Here is a 26,256-nt window from a genome sequence, read left to right as displayed (position 1 = left end):
GACAAGGATGTCCACTCTCACCACTATTATTCAACATAGTTCTGGAAGTCCTAGCCACGGCAATCAGAGAAGAAAAAGAAATAAAAGGAATACAAATTGGAAAAGAGGAAGTAAAACTGTCACTGTTTGCGGATGACATGATACTATACATAGAGAATCCTAAAACTGCCACCAGAAAACTGCTAGAGCTAATTAATGAATATGGTAAAGTTGCAGGATACAAAATTAATGCACAGAAATCTCTTGCATTCCTATACACTAATGATGAAAAATCTGAAAGAGAAATTATGGAAACACTCCCATTTACCATTGCAACAAAAAGAATAAAATACCTAGGAATAAACCTACCTAGGGAGACAAAAGACCTGTATGCAGAAAACTATAAGACCCTGATGAAAGAAATTAAAGATGATACCAACAGATGGAGAGATATACCATGTTCTTGGATTGGAAGAATCAACATTGTGAAAATGAGTATACTACCCAAAGCAATCTACAGATTCAATGCAATCCCTATCAAATTACCAATGGCATTTTTTACGGAGCTAGAACAAATCATCTTAAAATTTGTATGGAGACACAAAAGACCCCGAATAGCCAAAGCAGTCTTGAGGCAAAAAAATGGAGCTGGAGGAATCAGACTCCCTGACTTCAGACTATACTACAAAGCTACAGTAATCAAGACAATATGGTACTGGCACAAAAACAGAAACATAGATCAATGGAACAAGATAGAAAGCCCAGAGATTAACCCACGCACCTATGGTCAACTAATCTATGACAAAGGAGGCAAAGATATACAATGGAGAAAAGACAGTCTCTTCAATAAGTGGTGTTGGGAAAACTGGACAGCTACATGTAAAAGAATGAAATTAGAATACTCCCTAACACCATACACAAAAATAAACTCAAAATGGATTAGAGACCTAAATATAAGACTGGACACTATAAAACTCTTAGAGGAAAACATAGGAAGAACACTCTTTGACATAAATCACAGCAAGATCTTTTTTGATCCACCTCCTAGAGTAATGGAAATAAAAACAAAAATAAACAAGTGGGACCTAATGAAACTTCAAAGCTTTTGCACAGCAAAGGAAACCATAAACAAGACGAAAAGACAACCCTCAGAATGGGAGAAAATATTTGCAAATGAATCAACGGACAAAGGATTTATCTCCAAAATATATAAACAGCTCATTCAGCTCAATATCAAAGAAACAAACACCCCAATCCAAAAATGGGCAGAAGACCTAAATAGACATTTCTCCAAAGAAGACATACAGATGGCCATGAAGCACATGAAAAGCTGCTCAACATCACTAATTATTAGAGAAATGCAAATCAAAACTACAATGAGGTATCACCTCACTCCTGTTAGAATGGGGATCATCAGAAAATCTACAAACAACAAATGCTGGAGAGGGTGTGGAGAAAAGGGAACCCTCTTGCACTGTTGGTGGGAATGTAAATTGATACAGCCACTCTGGAGAACAATATGGAGGTTCCTTAAAACACTAAAAATAGAATTACCATATGACCCAGCAATCCCACTACTGGGCATATACCCAGAGAAAACCGTAATTCAAAAAGACACATGCACCCAAATGTTCATTGCAGCACTATTTACAATAGCCAGGTCATGGAAGCAACCTAAATGCCCATCAACAGACGAATGGATAAAGAAGATGTGGTACATATATACAATGGAATATTACTCAGCCATAAAAAGGAACGAAATTGAGTCATTTGTTGAGACGTGGATGGATCTAGAGACTGTCATACAGAGTGAAGTAAGTCAGAAAGAGAAAAACAAATATCATATATTAATGCATGTATGTGGAACCTAGAAAAATGGTACAGATGAGCCAGTTTGCAGGGCAGAAGTTGAGACACAGATGTAGAGAATGGACATATGGACACCAAGGGGGGAAAACTGCGGTGAGGTGGGGATGGTGGTGTGCTGAATTGGGCGATTGGGATTGACATGTATACACTGATATGTATAAAATTGATGCCTAATAAGAACCTGCAGTATAAGAAAACAAACAAAACAACTAATACTAAACTTTCATTGGGTTATTTGTATGGAAATATGTTAATATAAATGTTTCAGACATTACTTGAAATTCCTAAAAATCTTATATTTGTATTTGTATGGAAATATGTATGGAAATATGTTAATATAAATGTTTCAGACATTACATGAAATTTCTAAAAATCTTATATTTGTATTTGTATGGAAATATGTATGGAAATATGTTAATATAAATGTTTCAGACATTACATGAAATTTCTAAAAATCTTATATGTTCTGGTATAATGTTATAAGTAATAATCCTAGTTATTACTTTAAAATGTATATCTCAGAAATAACTAATTTTCTTGTCAACTGCATTATTATGAACTTTCATCAAATCTTTTACCGTGGTCATTTTTAAGTCTTTTGTCATTTACAGACAGTTCTGGGTGTACTCTGATGATTTTGCAAATATGTTCCTATAAAAGGGTTTCATCTTCAAGAAATTCATGGAAAAGACTCTGACAAGTACAGGTTTCTGGTAACTGACTGTACTGCTGAACTGAATGAATAAGCATTTTCAGAACTCTGATGAAAAACTGATGAACTCATAAAAGTGCTAACAAAAGATCAAGATGAAAAAAAACAATTAATTACATGGGACTGAGTGAACTGATGAGGATGAGTATAATTTTTGTGACTTTCTGTCTGAATTAAAAAAAAAAAAATCCCAAAAAAAAAAAAAAAAAAAGAGTACAAACCATAAAGCAAATGACTGATAATTAAAGTGTAATAAAATATAAAACTTCTGTGTATCAAAACATGCATTTTAAAGCCCAGGAAAAGGCAAACCTCAAACTAGAAAAACATATTTGCAACAAATTCATGTATAATATGTAATGCATTGTATGAATCAATAAGAAAAAGACACCACACAGTCTATGTAAGGTTCTAGAAAATTCAAATATCTTGACCGTTCTGAATTTTGGTGGCTTCTACTCTTCATCCTGTAGGTCTGGTCACGAATGGACTTCTAGAAGGCCCTTAAACTTCTTAGACTGAAGAGGGATGGAATGTGAAGCAGTGTGAAGCTACTTTCTCTGAATGGCTGCTATGAGTGGTAGAAATTCCTTCATACGGGTCAGAGGCAACATGATACCCCACTTTTTTCTTTTAAGCAAGAAACAGTTTTGTTTAGAATTTTAAAGTCTAGAAATTCCTTCATACGGGTCAGAGGCAACATGATACCCCACTTTTTTCTTTTAAGCAAGAAACAGTTTTGTTTAGAATTTTAAAGTCTTGTAAAAACAGAACCAGTCAAATGCTTTTACCTTCAGGCCTGCAGAAGCAGATGTGAAGTATCACCCAACAGAGTCTTGGCAAGTGATGGACACTTTCAGATTTTACTTTATATGTTCATTTACTTTTTAAATTGTTAAAGGCACATATAGTAAACAATATTATCTTCTTATAATCCACACAATATAAACAAAAATGGCTTTGTGTTTCAAAGCTCTCCCATTTGTCTTTCCTCTGGAACACTCTGCTCCCTCCTTTTTGAAGGTGCATTTTGTGATCCATCTCACTTTAGCACATTTAGCTGCTTGGTCTCTACATTTTAGGAAGAGAAAAACATGGTGCTCTATGTCCATGCACATTGGGAAATTTATATTTCATTTAAAAACAAGCAATAACAATCTCATATGAGGGTCAATTCTGTACGGTGGCGTTTAGCAGTACAGAGTAATAAGGAAATACAGAGTCAGGGAGACTTTTATATTTTACTTTACACATGTCTATATTGTTGGCATTTAACAGAACAAGTAATATTTTATTATTAAAATAATGCTGTGAAAAGGAAATGAAAGTGAAAATTCTGGAACTAAAGTTTTAGCCTCTTGAACTTGCCTTTCTCACATCCTCCCTCAGTTTTCTTTTATTCAACTAGAATTTTAATGCCCAGCCAAACCCATATTAATGTTATGTCAACGTTCCCTCAATAAAAGAAAAATTTTTAAAAACACATTTATTTGCTACCTTTAGTAATCTTTCCATGTCTTTTATAGGCAAGCCCTTTACCAGGTTTTGCTTATTTCCAACATCCTGGCACTTTCCATTTGTTTCTGTATGTACATGTCCTGCAGTAAGAAAACTCCATATATAGTAATGTGGATTCTATTAAGTAGGAAGCATGAAGGAGTAAATCCCATTACTTAGCAATGCAACTGCACGCATCTTTCAAAAAGAACACCCTCCAACATCTCACCCCACTCCCAATCAACCCTGGCCCCTGACCAGAAGGTATTAACTAAATCTTTAAAAATTATTCTGTAAGTAACACATGGAAGGGAGGCAGAGCCACATAAGGCTGAGTGCCAGGCAGTGAGAATTTTAGATAACAAAATGTGAATGGGTTAAAGTGATCCTGATGATAGAATCCATCTTCTTAATATTTATTTACAGCTAAGGAAAATGTGGCACACAGATATGCATTGACTTGCCCAAGGTGCACAGAACCACTGCACAGGAGGGAACAGACTAGCACCTAGCTATCAGAAACGAATATAAATATTTCTACCATATCACACAATAAAGACAATAGGAGAAGAAAACATTGCCTGATTTATACAAGTCTGATTTACCACTTAATTTTTTAAATTATACCAATTATATTTTCTGATATCAGAAAAACATAGGCTTCAATCTCAATTTTCAACAGAATAGATGCATGGCCCTACACAAGTTGTTGCATTTCACCCATTCTAAGACACACTTTTTTTTTTTCATCTCAACCACTGGTATTTTATAACAGCAAGCATTCTGTCTTTCTTAGTAGTGCCTAAAATAGCATGTGTCTTAAAAGCGATGACATCTTAAATTCAATGAAACATAGTTCTTTACCTGTTAGAGCCTCAGTTTCCTCCTCTAGAGAGTAGAGCTGAAAACATCCCCTTCACATAACTGTTATGAGGATTAAGGGAGGTAAAACTATATATGGCAGCAATCCCAGTGCCAAGCACAGAGCAGGCACCCAGAATTCCCTTGGTTCCCTGGGGGTGGGAGGCATGGACCAGGAATCCATCATCTTACCCTTCTACATTCTCCTCGTGCATCAGCCCCCTTAAATCTGTCACTCTTTCCCCATCCAGCTTACAGTGCATGGCCCATCACTTGAACAGTTTCACTTCAGTGATCTTCAACTCTCCTGTTCCTTGATCCTTCTGCCTCAATCATGGGGTAAATCTCTGTAATAGAGTTCTGTGCAGATTGCCCTGCAGGACAAGTTCCTGCAAGAGGAATTTCTGGGTTGTAGTGCATAAGCTCCTTTTTAAATGATTGGGTCTCTGTGGAGAAAGAGGAATTCTCACCCATCTTTGGTGGCAGTGGGAATTGGTGTTGAACATTTAAAATCTGCATTTGGCAATGCCATATGCTTTGGCTGAAAATTTTTGCTCTCAGGAATTTATCCCATGGAAAATCTTACACAAGTTGCAAAAAGATATGCATAATCACCATAACTGTGCCATTGTTTCAAATAGGAAATTCCTGAAGCAAGTTTTGTTGTAAGATAAATTCCTCAGGGCAGAATGGCAGGATCAAGGCTTTGCAGGATAGAAAATACTTAAATAGAAGAAAGTAAGAATTACTTAAAGAAAATAAAAATTACCATTAATTCTTCTGCCACCAGTCAGAAAAAACCACCTCTTTATTTTCTATTACTGGTAGGTGTAATATTCATGGAAATAGGTACCTGGGGGAGTGTCTACCACGACACTGTGTTTGACAGCTAACATCATATATAATATCTCAAGATCAATATTATCACTACATTTAAAGATGAGGAAACTGAGGTTCTGAAGGGTGAAGAAACTTGTAGGAATAAGTAGCAGAGTTGGAATGGGATCCCAGGTATACTTGAGAATAAAGCACAGCACAATAATCTATAGTCCGATAATTCTATCAAATTACTTAGATAACCCTATAAAGAAAGGATTACTTTCCTTCTTTTCAGAATGGAAAAACTGAAGCTCAGAGGGGTTAAGTAGTGGGTTGGCCAAAAAATTCATTAGGGTTTTTCCAAGCCATCGTACAGAAAAACCCGAACAAACTTTTTGGCCAACCAATACCTTACCTTCGGGTCACTCCCCAGTAATGAGCAGAGCCCAGATGAGAACACAAACTGTGTATGACCCCAAAGCTTTTTTCTCTTTCCAACCCCTCATACTGCCTTGTGTTCCTTAACTATAAAAGCTTTTAGGCTTTCTTTCTGACTATAAAAGTAATTCATGTTCACTCAGGATATTATCAAAAGTATAGACAAGTATAAAAAGATACAAATAACCACCAATCTCACTCTCACTGATAAAGAGCGTTCATGGTTTCTTGCATCCCTTTGCAACCAGAAACATCCACATATATGCACAAACATGTACAGCTGCACATACTTTTATGTAACTAGAATCACATTAGATGTATATGTGGTACTGTGCATGAATATTTTGGCCTTCACATCATATCATATGGCATGTGGATAAGATCTCCCTTTCCTTTGCAGTGAACAGTTTACCAATGATCTAGAACCAATTCTTAGTCTATGAATTCTCAAGAAATTGAAAAAGCAAAATTTATCGGATACTTAATATTTCTGCGTACTTGGTTCTGCTTCTTATTTTTCTATTCTGTCCTATTAAAATATATGTCAGTTATTTCACCAAGATTGAAGTGTTTTAATACTCCATCTTTGGGGGACCTTCAAGATGGCTGAGGAGTAAGAGGTGGAGATCACCTTCCTCCCCACAAATACATCAAAGATACATCTACATGTTGAACAACTCCTACAGAACACCTACTGAACACTGGCAGAAGACCTCAGACTTCCCGAAAGGCAAGAACCGCCCCCCCCCACGTACCTCGGTAGGGCAAAAGAAAAAACAGAGACAAAGAATAGGGATGGGACCTGTACCTCTGTGAGGGAGCTGTGAAGGAGGAAAAGTTTCCATGCACTAGGAAACCCCTTGACTGGTGGAGACGGGGGGTGACAGGGGGCAAGCTTCAGAGCCACGGAGGAGAACACAGCAACAGGGGTGTGGAGGGCAAAATGGAGAGATTCCCGCACAGAGGATCTGTGCTGACCAGCACTCACCAGCCTGAGAGACTTGTCTGCTCACCTGCCGGGGCGGGTAGCGGCTGGGAGCTGAGGCTTGGGCTTCAGAGGTCAGACCCCAGGGAGTGGACTGGGGTTGGCTGTGTGAACACAGCCTGAAGAGGGCTAGTGCACCACAGCTAGCTGGGAGGGAGTCCAGGAAAAACTCTGGACTTGCCTAAGAGGCAAGAGACCATTGTATTGGGGTGCGCAAGGAGAGGGGATTCAGAGCACCACCTAAACGAGCTCCAGAGACAGGCGCGAGCTGCAGCTATCAGCACGGACACCAGAGATGGGCATGAAACACTAAGGCTGCTGCTGCAGCCACCAAGAAGCCTGTGTGCAAGCACTGGTCACTATCCACACCTCCCCTCCTGGGAGCCTGTGCAGCACGCCACTGCCAGGGTGACGTGATCCAGGGACAGCGTCCCCAGGAGAACACATGGCGCGCCTCAGACTGTTGCAATGTCACACCAGCCTCTGCCAATGCAGGCTCGGCCCGCATTCCGTACCTCTCCCTCCCCCTGGCCTGAGTGAGCCACAGCTCCCTAATCACCCGCTACTTTAACCCTGTCCTGTCTGAGTGAAGAACAGACGCACTCAGGCAACCTACACACAGAGGCAGGGCCATATCCAAACCTGAACACCAGGAGCTGTGTGAAAAAAGAAGAGAAAGGGAAATTTCTCCCAGCAGCCTCAGGAGCAGCAGATTAAATCTCCACAATCAACCTGATGTACCCTGCATCTGTGGAATACCTGAATAGACAACGAATCATACCAGAATTGAGGCGGTGGACTTTGGGAGCAACTGTAGACTTGGGTTTGGCTTTCTGCATCTAATTTGTTTCTGGCTTTAGATTTATCTTAGTTTAGTATTTAGAGCTTATTATCATTGGTAGATTTGTTTATTGATTTGGTTGCTCTCTTCCTTTTATATATATTTATTTATTTATTTTCTTTCCTTTTGCTCTTTTTGTGAGTGTGTATGTGTATGTTTCTTTGTGTGATTTGTCTGTATAGCTTTGCTTTTACCATTCGTCTTAGGGTTCTTTTTTTTTTTTTACTATAGTTTTTAGTGCTTGTTATCATTAGTGGATTTGTTTTTTTGTTTGGTTACTCTCTTCTTTCTTTTTTCTTTATTCTTAATTATTTTTTAATTTTTAATAATATTTTTTATCTTTTATTTAAATAATTTTATTTTATTTACTTATTTTTCCTTTTTTTTCCCTCTCTTTTCTTCTGAGCCGTGTCGCTAAAAGGGTCTTGGTGCTCCGGCCAGGTGTCAGGCCTGAGCCTCTGAGGTGGGAGAGCCAAGTTCAGGACATTGGCCCACCAGAGACCTCCTGGCTCCACGTAATATCAAACAATGAAAGCTCTCCCTGAGATCTCTGTCTCAACACTAAGACCCAGCTCCACTCGATAGCCAGCAAGCTACAGTGCGGGACAACCTATGCCAAACAACTAGCAAGACAGGAACACAACCCCACCCCTTAGCACAGAGGCTGCTTAAAATCATAATAAGGTAACAGACACCCCAAAACACACCACCAGACATGGTTCTGCCCACCAGAAAGACAAGATCCAGCCTCATACACCAGAGCACAGGCACCAGTCCCCTCCACCAGGAAGGCTACATAACCCACTGAACTAATCCTACCCACTGGGGGCAGACACCAAAAACAATGGGAACTACGAACCTGCAGCCTGCAAAATGGAGACCCCAAACACAGCAAGCTAAGCAAAATGAGAAGACAGAGAAATACACAGCAGATGAAGGAGCAAGGTAAAAATTCACCAGACCAAACAAATGAAGAGGAAATAGGCACTCTACCTGAAAAAGAATTCAGAATAAGGATAGTAAAGATGATCCATAATCTTGGAAATCTTGAAAATAGAATGGAGAACACAGAAGAAGCGTTTAACAAGGACATAGAAGAACTGAAGAGCAAACAAAGAATGATGAACAACACAATAAATGGAATTAAAAATTCTCTAGAAGGAATCAAGAGCAGAATAACTGAAGAAGAAGAATGGATAAGTGACCTAGAAGATAAAATAGTGGAAGTAACTACCACAGAGCAGAATAAAAAGAAAAGAATGAAAAGAATTGAGGACAGTCTCAGAGACCTCTTGGACAACATTAAATGCACCAACATTCAAATTATAAGGGTCCCAGAAGAAGAAGAGGGAAACAAAAGAGACTGAGAAAATATTTGAAGAGATTATAGTTGAAAATTCCGCTAACATGGGAAATGAAATAATCAACTCCAGGAAGCGCAGAGAGTGTCATACAGGATAAATCCAAGGAGAAACACGCCAAGACACATATTAATCAAACTATCAAAAATTAAATATAAACAAAAAATATTAAAAGCAGCAGGGGAAATGCAACAAATAACATTCAAGGGAATCCCCATAAGGTTAACAGCTGATCTTTCAGCAGAAACACTGCAAGCCAGAAGGGAGTGGTAGGACATATTTAAAGTGATGAAAGGGAAGAACCTACAACCAAGATTACTCTACCCAGCAAGGATCTCATTCAGATTTGATGGAGAAATTAAAACCTTTACAGACCAGCAAAAGCTAAGAGAATTCAGCACCACTAAACCAGCTTTACAATAAATGCTAAAGAAACTTCTCTAGGCAGGAAACACAAGAGAAGGAAAAGACCTACAATAACACACCCAAAACAATTTTAAAAATGGTAATAAGAACATACATACTGATAATTACCTTAAAAGTAAATGGATTAAATGCTCCAACAAAAAGACACAGATTGGCTGAATACATACAAAAACAAGACCCATATATATGTTGTCTACAAGAGACCCACTTCAGACCTAGGGACACATACAGACTGAAAGTGAGAGGATGGAAAAAGATATTCCATGCAAATGGAAATCAAAAGAAAGCTGGATTAACAATTCTCGTAACAGACAAAATAGACTTTAAAATAAAGACTATTACAAGAGACAAAGAAGGACACTACATAATGATTAAGGGATCAATCCAAGAAGAAGATATAACAATTGTAAATATTTATGCACCCAACATAAGAGCACCTCAATACATAAGGCAAATGCTAACAGCCATAAAGGGGAAATCAACAGTAACAAAATAGTAATAGGGGACTTTAACAACCCACTATCACCAATGGACGGATCATCCAAAATGAAAATAAATTAGGAAAGACAAGCTTTAAATGATACATTAAACAAGATGGACTTAATTGATATTTATAGGACATTCCACTCAAAAACAACAGAATACACTTTCTTCTCAAGTGCTCATGGAACATTCTCCAGGATAGATCATATCTTGGGTCACAAATCAAGCCTTGGTAAATTTAAGAAAATTGAAATAATATCAAGTATCTTTTCCAACCACAATGCTATGAGACTAGATATCAATTACAGGAAAAATTCTACAAAAAATACAAACACATGTAGGCTAAACAATACACTACTTAATAACCAAGAGATCACTGAAGAAATCAAAGAGGAATTCAAAAAATACCTAGAAACAAATGACAATGAAAACATGACCACCCAAAATCTATGGGATTCAGCAAAAGCAGTTCTAAGAGGGAAGTTTATAGCAACACAATCTTACCTGAAGAAACAAGAAACATCTCAAATAAACAACCTAACCTTACACCTTAAGCAGTTAGAGAAAGAACAAAAAAACCCCAAAGTTAGCAGAAGGAAAGAAATCATAAAGATCAGATCAGAAATTAATGAAAAAGAAATGAAGAAAACAATAGCAAAGATCAATAAAAATAAAAGCTGGTTCTTTGAGAAGATAAACAAAATTGATAAACCATTAGCCAGACTCATCAAGAAAAAAAAGGGAGAAGACTGAAATCAACAGAATTACAGATGAAAACGGGGAAGTAACAACTGACACTGCAGATATACAAAGGATCATGAGAGATTACTACAAGCAGCTATATGCCAATAAAATGGACAACCTGGAAGAAATGGACAAATTCTTAGAAAAGCACAACCTTCGGAGACTGAACCAGGAAGAAATAGAAAATAAACAGGCCAATCACAAGCACTGAAATTGAAACTGTGATTAAAAACCTTCCAACAAACAAAAGTCCAGGACTAGATGGCTTCACAGGCGAATTCTATCAAACATTTAGAGAAGAACTAACACCTATCCTTCTCAAACTCTTCCAAAATATAGCAGAGGGAGGAACACTTCCAAACTCATTCTACGAGGCCACCATCACCCTGATACCAAAACCAGGCAGGATGTCACACACACAAAAAGAAAACTACAGGCCAATAGCACTGATGAACATAGATGCAAAAATCCTCAACAATAGCCTAGCAAACAGAATCCAACAGCACATTAAAAGGATCATACACCATGATCAAGTGGCATTTATCCCAGGGGTGCAAGGATTCTTCAACATAAACAAATCAATCAATGTGATACACCATATTAACAAATTGAAGAATAAAAACCATATGATCATCTCAATAAATGCAGAAAAAGCTTTTGACAAAATTCAACACCCATTTATGATAAAAACTCTCCAGAAAGTGGTGATAGAGGGAAACTACCTCAACATAATAAAGGCCATATATGACAAACCCACAGCAAACATCATTCTCAATGGTGAAAAACTGAAAGCATTTCCTCTAAGATCAGGAAGAATACAAGGATATCCACTCTCACCACTATTATTCAATATAGTTTTGGAAGTCCTAACCATGGCAATCAGAGAAGAAAAAGAAATAAAAGGAATACAAATTGGAAAAGAAGAAGTAAAACTTTCACTGTTTGCAGATGACATGGTACTATACATAGAGAATACTAAAGATGCCACCAGAAAACTACTAGATCTAATCAATGAATTTGGTAAAGTTGCAGGATACAAAATTAATGCACAGAAATCTCTTGCATTCCTATACACTAATGATGAAAAATCTGAAAGAGAAATTAAGGAAACACTCCCATTTACCATTGCAACAAAAAGAATAAAATACCTAGGAAAAAAGCTACCTAGGGAGACAAAAGACCTGTATGGAGAAAACTATAAGACACTGATGAAAGAAATTAAACATAATACAAACAGATGGAGAGATATACCATGTTCTTGGATTCGAAAAATCAATATTGTGAAAATGAGTATACTACCCAAAGCAATCTACAGATTCAGTGCAATCCCTATCAAATTACCAATGGCATTTTTTACAGAACTAGAACAAAGAATCTTAAAATTTGTGTGGAGACACAAAAGACCCCGAATAGCCAAAGCAGTCTTGAAGGAAAAAACTGGAGCTGGAGGAATCAGACTCCCTGACTTCAGACTATACTACATAGCTACAGTAATCAAGACAATATGGTACTGGCACAAAAACAGAAATATAGATCAATGGAACAGGATAGAAAGCCCAGAGATAAACCCACGCACCTATGGTCAACTAATCTATGACAAAGGAGGCAAGGATGTACAATGGAGAAAAGACAGTCTCTTCAATAAGTGGTGCTGGGAAAACTGGACAGCTACATGTAAAAGAATGTAATTAGAACACTCCCTAACACCATACACAAAAGTAAACTCAAAATGGATTAGAGACCTAAATGTATGACTGGCCACTATCAAACTCTTAGAGGAAAACATAGGAAGAACACTCTTTGACATAAATCACAGCAAGATCTTTTTTGATCCACCTCCTAGAGTAATGGAAATAAAAACGAAAATAAACAAATGGGACCTAATGAAACTTAAAAGCTTTTGCACAGCAAAGGAAACTACAAACGAGACAAAAAGACAACCCTCAGAATGGGAGAAAATATTTGCAAATGAATCAATGGACAAAGGATTAATCTCCAAAATATATAAACAGCTCATGTAGGTCAATATTAAAAAAAATAAACAACTCAATCCAAAAATGGGCAGAAGATCTAAATAGACATTTCTCCAAAGAAGACATACAGATGGCCAAGAAGCACATGGAAAGCTGCTCAACATCACTAATTACTAGAGAAATGCAAATCAAAACTACAAGAGGTATCATCTCACACCTGTTAGAATGGGCATCATCAGAAAATCTACAAATAAGAAATGCTGGAGTGGGTATGGAGAAAAGGGAACCCTCTTGCACTGTTGGTGGGAATGTAAGTTGATACAGCCACTATGGAGAACACTATGGAGGTTCCTTAAAAAACTAAATAGAACTACCATATGACCCAGCTATCCCACTACTGTGCATATACCCTGAGAAAACCATAATTCAAAAAGAGTCTTGTACCACAATGTTCATTGCACCTCTATTTACAGTAGCCAGGACATGGAAGCAACCTAAGTTTACATCGACAGATGAATGGATAAAGAAGATGTGGCACATATATACAATGGAATATTACTCAGCCATATAAAGAAATGAAATTGAGTTATTTGTAGTGAGGTGGATGGACCCAGAGTCTGTCATACAGAGTGAAGTAAGTCAGAAAGAGAAAAACAAATACCGTATGCTAACACATATATTTGGAATCTAAAAAAAAATGGTTATGAAGAACCTACGGGCAGGACAGGAATAAAGACGCAGACATAGAGAATGGACTTGAGGACACGGGGAGGGGGAAGGGTAAGCTGGGATGAAGTGAGAGAGTGGTATGGACATATACACACTATCAAATGTAAAATAGATAGCTACTGGGAAGCAGCTGCATAGCACAGGGAGATCAGCTCAGTGCTTTGTGACCACCTAGAGGGGTGGGATAGGGAGGATGGGAGGCAGACACAAGAGGGAGGAGATATGGTGATATATGTATATGTATAGCTGGCTCACTTTGTTATACAGCAGAAACTAACACACCATGGTAAATTAATTATACTCTAATAAAGATGTTTAAAAAATTCTGCCTCTCCATGGAATCTCGTCATCTAAGGTGATACTCTACATCCCTCCCCAGCCACAAGCCCTATATCCTTCTTCTGATTGGCTTGAGAAGGCTAATAATAAAAGAATATGAAGATAAAATTTATGGCGCACTTAGTGCCAGACATTTTACTAAATGCTTTACATGCACTTTCTCATTTAATTTTCAGTACAACCTAATGAGCTGTTGCCATTGTAATAGCCATTTGCAAGATTGTTTTAATGGGACTGAGAAAAGTTAAGCAATTTGCCAAATATCATGTAACCTGAAAATAATAGTACCCAGGGCCCAAACCCCTATCCATAGTTATATTTTGTGTGACCCCATATTAGAGATGAGGACGACACAGGGAAAATGACTCATGTAAGGTCCTGAGCTCCGTTATTATGCTTGATTCCTCTTTACCGTCTCCTCTTTCCAGGGCTTAGTGGAAAACTGTTTCTTTGGATGTTCAAATAGAAAGTGAAGTAACAGGGACAGGAAATCACATGGAATAAAAGGAAACAGTGCAATGACTGTCTTTCCTTTCCCTAACTTCCTCAGATCCCACAGCACAGAAATGGCACTCAACTTCATACATTATGTAAATATTTAAACATTTCATTTCTTGTTGCTACATTTCCAAATGTTCTCTCCGACAATTCTGCTCTTTGTTTTATGTCAGTCTCTTTCATGGTGGAGAGGAGTCACGGTGGGCAAGACAAACATTTGTTGAAGTCGCATACAATGTGCAAATATTTCTTTTAAGTTTTCTCATTTTCCCCACACAACATCTCTGTGGAAAAGGTATTAATTTTTTCCCATTTTAGAGCAGATGAATTCAGGTTCAGAGGGAGTAAAAAATTTTCCAGAGTCACACATCTGGTAAGAGGCAGGAATGAGGTTCCAGCTCTTGCCCTCTCCACAATGTACAGAGAGCAGCAGCTGCCCTTTTAGAAGATGGGCTTCCAGGGCTGGAGAAATGGTTGGATCACACTCCCTGCAATAGTCCCGTGGGTACTCACTCACCACCCCACCGTGTGAGGAAGATGACAGAGGAGATGAAGTTCCACCCTTTGTGCCAAGAGACTTGGGTGTTGGGCCACATCCATTGGCTCATCCCTGAAGCAGTGAGTCGGAGTCTGCCAGAGGCTCAGGTTTTTAAACACTGAGAGGGTGACCTGGGAAATGGAAATGAACATTCATCAAACATTCTATATCATAGTGATTTCATATCTCATCTCCTTTAATCCTGAAAATAAACATTCAAGTTAGAGATTACTATCCTCTTCCTAACCTACAGCTCAAGCCAGAATTTTCAGGTCAGTAATATTGTAAATTACAGACCAGGCACTCTAAGCCTGGAATTGTACTAAAACCCAAGCTTTTCCCTCTGCGTCCTGTGGACTCATGGGCTTTGAATGCTCCCTCCATCTAATCTCCCAGAAGACTGCCAATTACTCCACCCCAGTGTATTCTTCAAACATTTATAATTAACCATATTGTTTTTAATAATAAAAATCAATATGATTTTAAAACATTTGCGTTATAAAAAATAAAATGAAATATAAAATGGGAAGGAACGTTGTTCACATATATTACAGACATTGAGTTAATATTCATGTTTTATCAGAAGGTGACCATACAGCTTGATATGCTCCCAATTTATGTCTATTGTTTAATAGTGCACCTTTCACTCTCAAAAGTGCCCAGTTCAAACAATAAATTACATGGTCATCCTCATTATAAATAATCCTTTTTAGTTGCAGTTTTCATAAAAAGCAATATAAGTGCCCAACAAACCTATGAAAAGATAACCCAAACACAATAATGAAAGAAATACAAGTTAAAACCTTAAGATTTCATACGTGAAAAACAAGAGAGCTGCAGATTAGCGTGTTGTCCCCCCGTTTTTTCCTGAAGAATAGATATGCATAGCTGTATATTTATATAGTGCATATATATGTATTTTGTGTATATATTTGCACAAAAGTACTTATATATTCTAGTACACTGTATAGGGATAAAAACCTTTGCAGAATGTATTAGCACTCTATTAAGAATGTTTATCTTAGGAAGGTAAACCGCAGTTTCATTTCTATTTATACATTTCTCTATGATTTGATGTCCTTAATACACAAATCTAATGATCTGATTCACGCAACTAATGTTATAGAAATATTCACTTGGAACAGTATTGACTATTAAGCATAAAAGCAGATTATACACTGTGTGTACAATATGATTCCATTTATTATTGATAATACTCCTATGTTTATGAGTAAGTACATGTTATAAAGCAAATGTGTCTAAAAGCTATGACCCCAAATACAAAATATGCACACACACACACAGATATACATTCCCTCATGGACCGTCACTCTGGCTACTTTCTCTACATGGGATAGGGGTGGAACTTCCTGTGGGGAGCTCAGAGAACCAGGCAGCATCTGATTCTGCAGGAAGGCCTGTCTGTGCCATTCAAACCTCGAACAATCCCTGTTTAGTGGGTCAGACCAGAGGCCCCTCCCTCCCCAAATCCTTACTTAGCCGCCTCCTAGAGATATTGAGAGATGTCGTTCTGGTTCTGACCAGCAGGTGGCGATCATCTCAATAGTCTACCTCCGCTGACGTAGAAAAGCATCAATTTCTATAAGGAGAAACACTAGTAATTGCTGTGACATTAATAACAGGTTACGAATCTGTATGTACACTATGATCCAAAATATGTTTAAAAAATTATCATGGATAGGAAAAGATCAAAAGAGTGTAATTCTTTTTTGTGTAATTCTTTTTTATTTCTTGATGATGACTCCTGAATCTGTACTTCTCTCATTAATTCATTCATTCTGGAAATATTTATTCAAAGGAACAGACACTTTCGTCTGAGTTGGGTTAAATTTCTGTGCAAGATTTCCTCGTGGATAGAGTCGTAGCTTGGTGGATTATCTGGTTAAGCTGTATGTTTTACTTCTCCTTCTGCTTTTTGTCTATCTACTTATATTGCCAAGCTGGGTTTTTGATCCACGATTTTGTGGAACTTTGTGGTCACCTTTATTAGAAGGGTTGCCATCGGATATAGCTGACTAAGACCCAAAAAACCTTACTGAAGAGTCAGTCTGATGTAACTAAATTGGACAAATATTTATTGAGATCTAACCATGATCTGGGCATAGTGAATTCTCATAAAAGGAAGAGTTTCTATGTAGTCCTTTCTGACAGAACAGAGTGGTTGACTTCTGGGAGAGTTTTGGGCTTATCTCACTCCTGGGAGGGTGACCCATTCAATTTAGAATCCCTGTTGTACTTTATCCCCAATGTCCTCCCTGAAAAGGGGAGCATTTTTCTGCTTCAAGTCAGAGTTCCCTTCTCAAGGGCACAGGAAATTCTAGGGGGTGGGAGTGGAGGGAGGTAAAAACAAATAACATTATACATACGCTTCTTATGTTCCATGTGCTTTCTTGTCTTCTTATTTTACTTACTGGATGTTAACATCAGAAAATCATTTTTTGTCCTTTAAAAAGCAAGCCTCTCATAGGAACAAAGCCAGTACTTTGGCTTCTAGACAGTCCACTTAGGTCAGGAAACCTCTCTGGATCCTTAACCCAGACTTAACCCAGTAACTCTCTAACAACTTTGGGTAAATCCCTTCACCTCTTTATAACCTCGCCTATCTGAATTTCACCTACCCTGCCTCTCAACCATACAAGATTTTTCAGGAGAAAAATGAGATGTATATTATAATCAAGTGTCTGAGATGATAGGGAATCAATGTATAGTAGCTTGGAGCTAATTACTGCTAATGGCACAGGCCTTGGACTCATTGCCCCAGGTATCATTCCCGCTTTAGGAGAAAGATATGAAGGTACTTTAAAGGCTCCTGAATTAGTTTTAGGTTATTGTTTTACTGCAAAATAGAACCCGGTTAAACACTGTATTCAGAGTTTACTTAAGTCCCCATGAAACTGCAGTATGTCCTTTGCTTTTAGATACACCATCTAGTTGCTCTCTCACATTATCTATGGTGTCCTCTTCTTCTAAACTGGAGGGCCCTTTTCCATACTCAAGTGATAATGGAGTAATGAGGTGTACCTCTGTCCTTTCTCATCAACATCAGAATTTAAAATGCAGACCAGGATTGCTCTTCAAAATAGACCTCCAGTCCCATGAATCATACACCTGCACAATGACATTATCATTGACCAAGACTCTGGCAACTGGCTTCACAACTAGTTTATGATCCTCAAAAGAACACTAGGGTCTATTGGTATATATACACAATGGAATATTACTCAGCCATGAAAAAGAATGAAATGATGCCATTTGCAGCAACAAGAATGGAGCTAGAGATTATCATACTAAGTGAAGTAAGTCAGACAAAGACAAATATCACATGATATTGTTTATGTACATTCAACACACAGAAAACAGCTGGTTTTAAACTGAATCACAAAACCGATAATGTAAAATATATGCATTGATACTGAAAGGTGTTTACAATGTACTCTTCAATGGGGAAAAATCTAATTACAAACTATGTGGTAAGATCCTATTATTTCAAAATAAATCAATGTATGTGTAAAGTATAATATGTTAAAATATATAACCGCAAATATTTACACACACATGCACACACACACACACACACACACACACACACACACACACAATTTCCTCCTAAGTTGGGGCTGGGGCTCTGGTTCCTCCTTTCTCAAGTCTGAGGCAGTTGCTGAGTTCCTTAGCAATATTCTTGCTCCAGGAGACTTCCAGAAAGCTCTGTCGGGTTGATGGAGCATAGGCAGCTCCCTCATTCCTCAACTTCCTGCTTTATGATATCCAAACTGCAACTGTCATTAATGTCAATAGGTATTTTTCTGAATTTTAATGAAAGGAAAAAAATGACTTTCTGTTAATTAAAATCAATAATATTTTAAAAATCAGATTAGAGTGGAGATATATAATACAATCCCAATCCATTTCAAAAGATAAATACGGATGGAAACACCATGAAGAGATAAACAGCTTCATTTTCTGCTGTCTCCAAAAATCTGTCATTTGTTCATTCATTCATTCATTCATCTTTCCATTTATCACATAGTGTTTGAATGTCTCCAGTGTGCCAGCTACTGCCAGCCTAAATCTCTGCCTCCTGATTTCCTTTTTCCTGAGCTCCAGAACTGTAATAGTCTATACTCCACTATACCTGTCTAGTGTTAGTGTTTACCTCTACACATGTGACCAGGCTCAGACATTGTAGCCCACCAGCATAAACCAAAGAATCTAGGAACTCTGGAAGAGGAAGGGAGTAGAGTAGAGATATCCTGATGCTTTGAGCATTTCAGCTACTCATCCATTCACTTTTTTACATACTAATGATTTGTAACTTTCTCCTGATTGGAGCTCACTGATAATATAGTATAGAAAGAGTTAAAGATGAGACAATTCTTGGGAAGTCTCATTCTTGGTTTCTCTCATGGACATGAACTGCAGAGTTCAGGCACTTTCTACAATTACGTTGTTAAGTTTCACACAGTTTTCCGGACATGCCCAACTGCTGGGTAGTGGATTTCCACACAGGATTTCCCCAGGGATGAACCAGGTCAGAGAGTATTTCCTGACTATTATATCTGGCTAAGGTCTCAGATTAGCCTTGCCCTTTCTTTACCCAGCTAATGCCTTCTTATCCCTCAGGTTCCAACTTAAACATCACTTCCTGTAGGAAGCCTCCCCAACACACCCAAGACCAGTCAGGTACTTGTGCTCTCTGCTCTGTTCCCACAGCACTCTGACTTCCCCTATCAGAGCAGCTTCAACACGTCATCATTTTAGCTGGCTTTAGACTGTAAGTTCAAATAGTGTAAGGACGATGTCTGTGTTTTGTTTTGTTTGTTTTCACCATTGTAATGTGTTACACCTCTAAGGCTTCATGTCTATATTTTTACTTAAGTTCAAAAGTAATGTGGATTCTTAGTGATGATTTTTGCTATACCAAAGAGTGTCCTCACCCTTTTGCAGTTTCATTATAATTTAATTTGATTTAGGTCATACCAAACAAGTTTCTGCATGCTGTTAAAATTACAGAAGTTTGTGTACTTATACTAATGAAAGCATTGCAATTTTTTGTTGATAGGCCTTCATTCTTTAATTTTATGTTTTATCTCATAACACCTATCCATGAAAGAAAAAATTAATACAAAAAGATAAAAATAACATAAATCTTTCATAATCCTACCACACAGCTAATACATTTTTCTTATAATAAACAATGGTGAGATGAAAGCCAGCCAGTAACTTTCTGTTGCTAAATAAGGTATTTCACATTTGCATTTAGAATAGATCTAGCTCATTTATAAGTTTGTCCTCTTTGTGCCTCTGAAACCCATATGGGTACTTTTTAGGCTTTTATGAATAAACCTGGATGTTGTGAGTGTGTGTTTGTGTGTTCCTAGAACACTTATGTATGTTTCCATATACCCCTTTATTGATAGATATCCTTTGTGTTCTTTTTATCCTTCAATAAATTTACGTTTGTGGTAAAACACAAAATTAGGTATTTAGGTTGATGAATGTTATTGTTTCCAAACAGTTGTGAACATCCTTAACAATTTCCTTAGGGTACATTTCAAGACATGGAATAGCTGCCTCAAATGGTATACACATGCTTAATTTAATTCCCCACCCGCCACCCAGAAAAGTTGTACCAATTTAAAGTCCATAAACTGGAATTAAGTGGAAAAAAAGCCTCAGGGAAGTAAGGAGCATGGCTGTACTGATGTCCTGTTAGAAAGTGCCGACCTTAGATTCCACTGAGCAGCTGCTTTAAGGCCACAATAACAGTAAATACTCCTCAGAGCGGTCAGTAGTGAGCAGTAATAGTAAACATAGCACATCGTGATACAGCATGGGGGTAGGTAATGGCAAGAGCACAGAATTTGGAGTCAGTAGCCCTGAATTACAGGTGTAGTTTGATGAAAAATATTAAAAACTGGTTTAAAATCCTTGTATTATCATTATTATGAAACAAATTTTACCCCCCAGGCCAGTACCACATTTAGCCAGAGTTAATCCAAGTTCTCATTGAACCAATGTATTCATCCCTCCCACCCCAGTTCCTCAGCAGAAGGAGACTGCTCTGTCCGCTGGTCACAAGAGTTTTCTGAGAGGATCCTGCTCTCCTTATTACCTGAACACTCATTGCCAAAGATTCTTTATAAAGAGAAAGATGCTTGAACTTTGCAAGATGTTGCAGATGCCTGCATAGCACCTCTCTTGAAACTGAAAAGTTCGTACTTTCATGTTTTGGAGTCCAACACATAGAAGGGCTTAAACAAATGACTTGGACAGAAATTGCTGATTTTGGTGATGGATTGGCCTTGTCCCCAAGAGAAACCTCTGAATAGTAAAAGGTTTATATAAGTGTCAGATGACTGAGGTGGAAAACAATTCTAGACACTCTGCCTTAGACCCTGAAAAGAGAGAGCCATTCATTTTTCTACTTGAATGTAAGCTCTTCTTTCTCTTTTTCAGCAGATATAGTTTGGCATGGCAGAGACCCTCTGAAGCAGTATGACTCAGCCAGATGCTGCAGAAAGAGGCCTGAAAAAGCAGGTTTGTTCCATTGAATTAAATAAGAATTTTCAAAGGGTAGACAGGCATTATTACATAATACAATCGGTCATAAGGGCTAGACTTTCATATTTTACTTCAGACACTACTAGAATTGAAATTTTTAATGACTACCATCAATATTTTTTCACAATTTAACTACCATAAATTTGTAATTTGTAATTAAAAATAAAGTTTTAAATGATCAAAATATAAAATAAGAGGGGAAATAAGGAGAAAAAAGCATTACCATGATAAACTGGGTTTTACAGCAGTCTTCTCTAACCTTTATTTCAAGCAAAATTTCAGTGTTCAGCAAAATACTATTTTATACTCTTTCATTTTCTTTGTTTTTCCAGAGATACGCTTTGTATTAAGCTCTCTCCATTTATGGAATTCTGAATAAGTGAATTAGGAACTGGTTATTATTATAACTTAAAGAGATTCCTTTTAAAGAGAGACAAACCCCTAATTTAAACTGCTGTTCAGTTATTGTCCATTATCCTAATATCAAAAAGAGGCACAAAACCATAAGCTTATATGGAAGGTCCACTGAAATAATACACCAGTGGATGTGAAAAGGATAAGGCCCCTTGATCAATCCAGTTCCCTTATTTTTATTGTGGAGGAAACAGAAGCTAAGAGAGGCTCAGTGACTTGATGATAAAGCTGATTTGTGGATGAGAACGGACTAAGTATCAGAAATGGAAAACAGCATTACAAATGATTCTGAACAATGGACATGTATTTTCCACTGTCCCTGTGGTAGACAAACAAGTTACCTTCAATTTCCCACCACCACAAATATATCCTTATACATATTCCCTTACTTAACTATGTAAAAACTGACTCTGAGATATACATCTATGAGCAGAATTGCTGGGTCATTGACCATGTGTACCCTTGCTATGACTAAGCACTTCTACTCAATATATTGATCTCCAGAATGAGTGCACCAGTATGTACTTCTACCAGCTGTTTGTGAGGGTCCCCATAAACCCCCAGCACCACTTGGCATTATCCACCATTCTAATTTTTGCCTGTCTATGAGGTAAATGATATTTCTTTGCTGTTTAATTGTAAACTACTAATGAATTTGATTGCTAAATACTTAAAATACATACTGTATAATTTGGCTATGTTTCTGGGTTTTTTTTTACTATTATTATTGCTATTATTATTTACCACTAAGCTGTATATAGTTTTTGCATCAGTACCATGGTGGGTTTTTTAATTTCATATTTTATAGCATGAGAAAAGGATCAAAATTTATGTTTTTTAATGAAAGATTTACCAACTGACCCAATACCACTATCAGAATAATCCATGTTGCTCACTGATAAGAAATGCCAAGTTTATCACATTTAAAACTTTCTTAAGACTGAACTTTTTTTCTGTTCCATTAAATTTTATTTAGATTTTTCCATCAGTCTTATCCTATTTTAATATTGTTGCTTCACAAAACATTTTAGTAGCTAAAAAGTAACATTTCCCCCATTATTTGCTCTCTGGAAAGTCAGGAATAGCAACAACAACAACAATAAATGTAGCTAACATTTATTGAGCATTTGCAATGTATCTGACACTTTACTTACACTATAACACTTAATCCTCAATTACAAATAAGGGTGTAGATACTATTCTTATCCCCATTTGAAAGATGAAAAACTTGAGGTATAGGAGACTCAAATGGTTTGATGTGGAACTAGTCTCAAACCCAGGCTTTACTACAGCAAATTCATACTCCTAACCACTGTTATATTAAAATGAACTGTATGAAATTGTCAAAATTTGAGCATTTCTAACCAAGAAAAATGTCAATTTCTTATTGATCAACCTAATATACGGTATTTTGTATTTTAAAAATGAGGCCATCTGAGAGGAAGAAATGTGCCCATGGTCCAGTAGTTGGTAACGGGTCAGCTCTCTGGATCCCTGGTCTTCTACTCCAGTACTCTAACCAGGAGAGTCAATACTGTCATTTATTTCTTGAACTCAAGAGGAAACTATTTCTCTGATGACCCACTAGAAGGTAATGTAAGAGAAAGAAAAGGAAATGGCATAATGGCTATTTTTCCCTTTGCCAATTTCATCAGGTAATCCATCCTACAACTCAGAAATGACACTGAAGCTCACAGATTATTAAAAATGCATTGACATTTCACTTGTTGCTGTTACACTTTCAAATATTCTCTATAATAATTTTGCTATTTAATTTATGTTAACATCATATCTTTAATGGGAGAGAAAAGGTAAGGAGGCAGGAGTAATACTTCTTCAAAGTCTACTATGTTCTAGACAATACAAAAGGTGTTGCAGTTTTCACCTTGCATTAGTTCTGTGAGTGTACAGTGTATTATGTTTATTAAAAATATCATTTCACAACATAAAATAAAGACTTTATTTTATTTACAAAAAGCATTTTTGGAAACAGCTTGTACAGAATTATCCCAATTCTGTTTTCAATCACATATTTAAAAATGAGATAGTTATTCATTTTTATTTGTTAATTTGATGATGACTAACAAATATACATTTCTTTCTCTCTCTTTCTTTTATTCATTCAACAAATATTTACTTTACACCTAGTAAGTTTAAGGCACTGCTAGACCAAATCATATCTTCACTACAGGCCTTTTCTTCAGCTTTCCAGACCCTGTTACCTACGGTAACATGATACATACTCAAATGTAAGACCAGGCATGGATACTTTATCAAGCCAATTCAAATGATACAGTCCTTGAGTTCTGAAAGCTTACCATCTAAGTAGTAGTAGCAGTGGAAAAGCTTAGGGTTTGGAAATGGGCAAACATGGGTTAAAATTCCTGTTCTGTCACTTATTTAAGGTGTGGAAACTTGAAAATTTCACTTAGCATCCACAAGATTTAACTTCCTGATCTATACAAGGGGATTGTTATCTGTGTTTCAGAAGAAAGCCTATAAAGACAAAAAAAGAAGAAGAAGAAGAAGAAAGCCTGTGAATGCGCTGCGCCCAACAATTGTGTCTGGAAATTCAACATGTTAATTTTTTTTTACTCCATCTCTTCCTTTTCTTAGCAGAAATGACTCTGCCATAATTTCAATTGTATAACTATACCATAGAAAACATCCAGAAATGTCACAGCAAAAAGAAAATTAAACGTGTTTACATTATGAATGTGATCCAATACAATTTCTATGTAATACAACAAGTTGCTGATAGAGTTCAATCATTGTGCATTTCCTAACACATTTGGACCTTGTAGATTAACATGATGCATGTGTATGGCTTGGGATGTTCTAGTGTTCTTTGAGTCTCGGAATGTTAAGCTATAACAGAAACATAATGCATAACGTTGACTCTGCATAAGGGACACAAGAGCAAGAGTCAGAAGCTCTGTCTGGGTCTCAGTTCCTAAGCAATACCTGATGACGTGACAAAATACTCGTTTTTTAATTTTTAATTTTTATTGAAGTATAGTTGATTTACAGTGTTGTGTTAGTTTCTGGTGCAGAGCAAAAGTGATTCAGTTATACATATATATTCTTTATCATATTCTTTTCCATTATGGTTTATTATAGGATATTGAATATAGTTCCCTGTGATGTAGAGTAGGACCTTGTTGTTTATCTATTTTATATACATTTTATTATATATATTGTAATATACGATTTGCAAATCCTAAACTCTTTTTTTTTTAAGATTTATTTATTTACTGATTGATTGATTGCTATGTTGGGTCTTCGTTTCTGTGCTAGGGCTTTCTCTAGTTGCGGCAAGCGGGGTCCACTCTTCATCGCGGTGCGCAGGCCTCTCACTATCGTGGCCTCTCTTGTTGCAGAGCACAGGCTCCAGACGCACAGGCTCAGTAGTTGTGGCTCATGGGCCTAGTTGCTCCGTGGCATGTGGGATCTTCCCAGACCAGGGCTCGAACCCGTGTCCCCTGCATTAGCAGGCAGATTCTCAACCACTGTGCCACCAGGGAATGCCCCCAAACTCTTAATTTATCCTTCCCCCACCCCCTTTCCCCTTTGGTAACCATAAGTTTGTTTCTATGTCTATGAGTCTGTTTCTGTTTTGTAAATAAGTTTATTTATATCATATTTTAAATTCCACATATAAATGATATATGGTATTTGTATTTTTCTAACATACTTCACTTAGTATAATAATCTCTAGGTCCGTGCATGTTGCTGCAAATGCCATTATTTCATTCTTTTTATGGCTGAGAAATATTCCATTGTATATATGTACCATATCTTCTTTATCCGTTCATCTGCTGATGGACATTTACGTTGCTTCCATGTTTTGGCTATTGTGAACAGGGCTGCTATGAACATAGGGATGCATATATCTTTTTGAATTATAGTTTTGTCCAGGTATAGGTCCAGGAGTGTGATTGTGGACCATGTGGTAATTCTATTTTCAGTTTTCTGAGGAACTTCCATACTGTTCTCCATAGTGGCTGTACCAGTTTACATTTCTGCCTACCAACAGTGTAGGAGGGTTCCTTTTACTCCACATCCTCTCCAGCATTTGTTTTTGTAGACATTTTAAAGATGGCCATTCTGCAATGAAAATTGTGGTACATAACTCTTTTTTTTTTAAATTTTATTATTTATTTATTTA

At 37.1% G+C, this 26,256-nt stretch overlaps 1 long non-coding RNA gene across 1 annotated transcript; it reads left to right on the top strand.

Annotated features, from left to right (window-relative positions):
• Window positions 1–3,236: 3,236 nt before the first annotated feature.
• On the top strand, window positions 3,237–25,101 carry LOC309653279. The gene is made up of 2 exons (XR_014259065.1): window positions 3,237–19,884; window positions 21,573–25,101. It is a non-coding gene; the product is annotated as an uncharacterized lncRNA (long non-coding RNA).
• Window positions 25,102–26,256: the final 1,155 nt, after the last annotated feature.

Source organism: Balaenoptera physalus (genome assembly GCF_965194825.1).
Source record: "Balaenoptera physalus genome assembly, chromosome: X".
Lineage (NCBI taxonomy): Eukaryota > Metazoa > Chordata > Mammalia > Artiodactyla > Balaenopteridae > Balaenoptera > Balaenoptera physalus.
This window is presented reverse-complemented; position numbering and strand designations above follow the sequence as displayed.